Source organism: Triticum urartu, chromosome 7A (assembly GCF_056163025.1).
Source record: "Triticum urartu cultivar PI428250 chromosome 7A, HENAU_Tu73, whole genome shotgun sequence".
Taxonomy (NCBI): domain Eukaryota; kingdom Viridiplantae; phylum Streptophyta; class Magnoliopsida; order Poales; family Poaceae; genus Triticum; species Triticum urartu.
Window position 1 is genome coordinate 293,499,509 of NC_141879.1, and position 6,000 is coordinate 293,505,508.

Genomic DNA, 6,000 nt, shown 5'->3' on the forward strand with positions numbered 1-6,000 from the left:
ATCGGTCATTAAGTATCTAGAGACTCCAAACCTCGGAAAAATAACTTCTTTAAGCATCTTAATAGAGGTGTTATGATCAGCACTACTAGTTGGAATGGCTTCTACCCACTTAGTAACATAATCAATAGCAACTAAAATATGTGTATACCCATTAGAGGAAGGAAACGGTCCCATATAATCAAAGCCCCAAACATTAAATGGTTCAATAACAAGTGAATAATTCATAAGCATTTCTTGACGTCTACTAATATTACCAATTCTTTGACATTCATCACAAGACAAGACAAACTTACAGGCATCCTTGAAGAGAGTAGGCCAATAAAAACCAGATTGCAATACCTTATGTTCAGTTCTATCTCTAGCATGGTGTCCTCCATAAGCCTCAGAGTGACACTTGCGTACGATCTGTTCCTGTTCATGCTCAGGTACACAATGTCTAATAACACCATCTACTCCTTTATAAAGGTGTGGGTCATCCCATAAGTAATGTCTTAAATCATAGAAAAACTTTTTCTTTTGTTGGTATGTGAAACTAGGTGGTATAAATTTAGCAACAATGTAATTGGCACAATCAGCATACCATGGAGCAGTACGAGAAGCATTTATGATAGCTAATTGTTCATCAGGAAAGCTGTCATCAATAGGTAGTGGGTCATCAAGAACATTCTCTAACCTAGACAAGTTGTCTGCAACGGGGTTCTCTGCTCCCTTTCTATCAATAATATGCAAATCAAATTCTTGTTGTAGGAGAACCCATCTAATAAGTCTAGGTTTAGCATATCTATTTTCCATAAGGTATTTAATAGCAGCATGATCAGTGTGAACAGTTACTTTAGAATCAACAATATAAGGTCTGAACTTGTCACAAGCAAATACAACTGCTAAAAATTCTTTTCCAGTAGTAGCATAATTTCCTGTGATTAGTGCAATATTTGGTATGATATTAATTGCACGTTAAACATGTTTAACGCTCGCCATTGGAGCAGTTTAGGTCGTTGGATTAACTTAGTTGGATGGCCGAGATCAGTTGGATCTGCCTCTTTGGGTCTTTTTTTATATTGGTATAGATAGGTTCAACTACTTTTACTTCAATGGGAGGATGATATTTAAGCCACTTCTCCTTAGGGAGATCAACATGAGTAGCAAAGGATTCACAAAAATAAGCTACTAACTCAGAGTCAAGTCCATATTTAGTGCTAAATTCACGAAAAGCATCGGTATCCATAAAAGATTTAACACAATCAAACTTAGGTGTTATACCTGACTCCTTACCTTCGTCGAGTTCCCAATATTCAGAGTTGCGTTTAATTTGTTCCAATAAATCCCATTTGAATTCAGTAGTATTCATCATAAAAGATCTAGTACAAGAAGTATCATGATTGGGGTATGAATATAACATTGTCTTAAGCCTCCCCCAAGCTTGAGCGATGCTTCCTTACCAAATTCCACCTACCAAAGGCGCTTCACTCCCCGGCAACGGTGCCAGAAAAGAGTGTTGATGACCCACAAGTATAGGGGATCTATCGTAGTCCTTTCGATAAGTAAGAGTGTCGAACCCAACGAGGAGCAAAAGGAAATGACAAGAGGTTTTAGTAAGGTATTCTCTACAAGCACTGAAATTATCGGTAACAGATAGTTTTGTGATAAGGTAATTTGTAACGGGTAACAAGTAACAAAAGTAAATAAGGTGCAGCAAGATGGCCCAATCCTTTTTGTAGCAAAGGACAAGCCTGGACAAACTCTTATATAAAGGAAAGCGCTCCCAAGGACACATGGGAATTATCGTCAAGCTAGTTTTCATCACGCTCATCGGATTCGCGTTCGTTACTTTGATAATTTGACATGTGGGTGGATCGGTGCTTGGGTACTGACCTTCCTTGGACAAGCATCGCACTTATGATTAACCCCTCTTGCAAGCATCCGCAACTACAAAAGAAGTATTAATGTAAACCTAACCATAACATGAAACATATGGATCCAAATCAGCCCCTTATGGAGCAATGAATAAACTAGGGTTTAAGCTTCTGTCACTCTAGCAACCCATCATCTACTTATTACTTCCTAATGCCTTCCCCTAGGCCCAAACAATGGTGAAGTGTCATGTAGTCGACGTTCACATGACACCACTAGAGGAAAGACAACATACATGTCATCAAAATATCGAACGAATACCTAATTCACATGACTACTTATAGAAAGACTTCTCCCATGTCCTCAGGAACAAACGTAACTACTAACAAATCATATTCATGTTCATAGTCAGAGGGGTATTAATATGCATAAAGGATCTGAACATATGATCTTCCACCAAATAAACCAACGAGCATCAACTACAAGGAGTAATCAACACTACTAGCAACCCACACGTACCAATCTGCGGTTTTGGGATAAATATTGGATACAAGAGATGAACTAGGGTTTGAGATGAGATGGTGCTGGTGACGTTGTTGATGGATATTGACCCCCTCCCGATGAGAGGATCGATGGTGATGACGATGGTGATTATTTCCCCCTCCCGGAGGGATACTTCCCCGGCAGAACAGCTCCGCCGGAGCCCTAGATTTGTTCCGCCAAGGTTCCGCCTCGTGGCGGCAGAGTTTCGTCCCGACAGCTTGCTTATGATTTTTTCTAGGGCGAAAGACTTCATATAGCCAAAGATGGGCATCGGAGGCCTGCCAGGGGGCCCACAAGACAGGGGGTGCGCCCCCACCCTCGTGGATGCTGGGTGGCCCCCCTCCGGTGCTTTCTTCGCCCAATATTTTTTATATAATCCAAAACTGACTTCCTGGAGTTTCGGGACTTTTGGAGTTGTGCAGAATAGGTCTCTAATATTTGCTCCTTTTCCAGCCGAGAATTCCAGTTGCCGGCATTCTCCCTCTTCGTGCAAACCTTGTAAAATAAGAGAGAATAGGCATAAGTATTGTGACATAATGTGTAATAACAGCCCATAATGCAATAAATATCGATATAAAAGCATGATGCAAATGGATGTATCAACAAGTAGTAGGAAGAATTTCTGGCGCCATTGCCGGGGAGACATCGTCAACATCAACCAAGTACCTACGCATAAAATTTCATCTCTTTGCATTTACATTACTTTCCATTTGCCTCTCGTTTTCATCTCCCCCACTTCTAAAAAGGTTTTACAAAAATATTTTCCTTTTGCCTTTTTGCTCGTTTGCCTTTTTGTTTGCTCGTTCGTTTGCTTGTCCACTTTATCGTTATGGCTAGTTCTTCCCTTGTTACGTGTACCCCTGAAAATGAAGTTCTCAATTTTAATCAAAATGAAGGAGAGAATTTAAAAGATGCTTGGTATAGGATTTGTGATGCTCGTAATAGATCAGCTCACAAGCAATCCACTACCGTTCTTCTTCGCAATTTTTATGTGGGTATTACTACTTGGTATAGATTTGTGCTTGATATTATCACCAGAGGGAATTTCTTGAGTAGTTTTCCTATGGATGCTTTCAATGCTATGGGAAATTTGGTGGGATCACCACCTATCACTATTAATGAAACAACTTTAACTTTGGAACATGTTATGCAAAGGTTAGACACTATTGAAATAAAAATGCCTACCATAGGTCATATTGAAAATTTGGATAAAAAGATTCATAATCATGTAACTCAATTTGGATCAAAAAGGTGGGGATTACTCTTAAGATGCTAAAAGAGAAAGAACCGATACTTAATGAAACGGTCGAGCAAAGTCCTGCTAGGATTGATAAGTTGGAAGAAATTATGCATAATTTGGGTTCCGCTTTTTCTTTTGGTAAAACTATTGAAAAAACTCGTCCTAGCAAGAATTTCAAGTTTATATATGTTCCTAAAAACATGGGTGCTACATCTAGCAACAATAGCGAAGATCTTAAAATGAATAGTGTTTACCCCAATTTTGTTGATCGAATAAAGGAACCTATATATGAAAGTAAATCTCTTAATTTTGTTCCTAGGAATGTGATCATTAAAAACATCTATGCTAGAACTCCCAAGAAATATGGATGTGTGATTGAGGAGTAAGAAACTCAAGATGACAACACTTGAAACTATGCACTATGCCTAGCTAGGGGCATAAAACGATAGCTCTAGTTGGGAGGAAACCCAATAGTTATCTTAATTTTCTTGTTTATTTTTTTGCTTTATTGTGTGCACACAATTATGCTACTATTATGGTTGTTTTTTTATGTTCTAATTAGTTTTTGTGCCAGGTAAAGCCTTTTGGATGATTTGGATGATAGTTACTTTCTTTCTATGCAAAAAAAAACTTTTGCATCTAGTAGCAGAATTATTGAGATTTTCTGGAGCGTGATAAAATTCTGAATTTTTACACATGATTTATATACAAATTTCCCATGTTTTCTTAATGTTTAAGAATTTTTGCAGTTACAGAAGTATGGTCATCATTCGAATTGCAACAGATCGTTCTATTTTTGATAGATTCTATTTTTGTTGCATTGTTTGCTTGTTCCGATGAATCTATGGGGAAAGGGAATGTTCCAAGAATTTTTCAATTGTGTTTGAAATTTAAGTCTTGATGATGTTCCTATACTTAAGAGGACTAAATCTTATGCGGAAGCTATTTCAGCACTAGTTCTGAAACTTGAAAATAAATTTATCCGTACCCATCCTGCCTTACAAAGATTGTCTTTTGAGCTACCTGATATAAATAATCCCAAAGCAAAAAAGTTGGCTACCCTTGTTCTTATGAATGAATTTGATTACATAATATGGGAAGCTAGGGAAATTTTTGATTTCTATGGTATGAATCGTGAAAAAACAGTGATAGATGAAATTCTTTATAATAATGATTATGTGTTAAGACATTTGCTTGGGGATAATCAAATCTTTGATGGGAATCTTAAAAAGGAAGTCCCTGTTTTAGACATAATCCAACAAGTTTTCAATGATGTTAATCAACACTATTGTTGGATTGTTGCCAGAATCAAAAAGGATATGATGATAAGCAACTTGATAGTGCTAAAGTCTCTATGGATAAGGTGTAATATGTTGTTTTTGCAAAACCTCCTGACAAAGACACCTCTAAGGAAAATGAAACTAAAGATGACAATACTTGAATCCTTGCGTTATGCCTAGCTAGGGGCGTAAAACGATAGCACTTGTTGGGAGGCAACCCAATGAATAAAATTTCTTTTGTCTTTTTATTTCTGTTCTAGAGTGTTTGCACAATTATGCTACTATTATGATTGTGTTTTTAATGTTTTAATTAGTGTTTGTGCCAAGCAAATCCTTTGGGATCATGTTGGGTGATAGTTCATTTGATCTTGCTGAAAAACAGAAACTTTTGCGCTCACGAAAATAATTCTCATTTTTAACAGAAGCGCGATAAAACACTGATTCTTTTTGAAGAAGATTAATACATAAATTTCCCATGTTTTCCTAATTTTTTAGAATTTTTGTAGTTACAGAAGTATTCGAAATATTAAGATTGCTACAAACTGTTTTTTTTACAGAATCTGGTTTCTTTGCGTTGTGTGCTTATTTTGATTAATCTATGGACTCTTTTGAAGGGTTTGAGCCATAGCAAAGTTGGAATACAGTAGATATAATGAAAAACTAAAATATGAATGGGTTTGCATCAGTACTTATAGTAGTGAGTTTCTGTCTTATACTAACGGACCTCACGAAGGTTTTGTTGAGTTTTGTGTGATTGAAGTTTCCAAGTTTTGGGTGAGATCACGATGGATGAAGGAATAAGGAGTAATAAGAGCCTAAGCTTGGGGATGCCCATAGCATCCCAAGATATTATTTAAAGATAATCAAGCAACTAAGCTAGGGGATGCCCGAGTGGCATCCCCTCTTTCTTCTAACGAGCATCGGTATTTTACTTGGAGCTATATTTTTATTCATCACATATCCTGAGTTTTGCTTGGAGTGTCTTGTATGATATGAGTCCTTGCTTGTTTTGTTTTTTATTTTGTGTCATGAATCCTTGCTGGATACACCTATTTGAGAGAGCCAAAATTATGCTATGACTTGTTA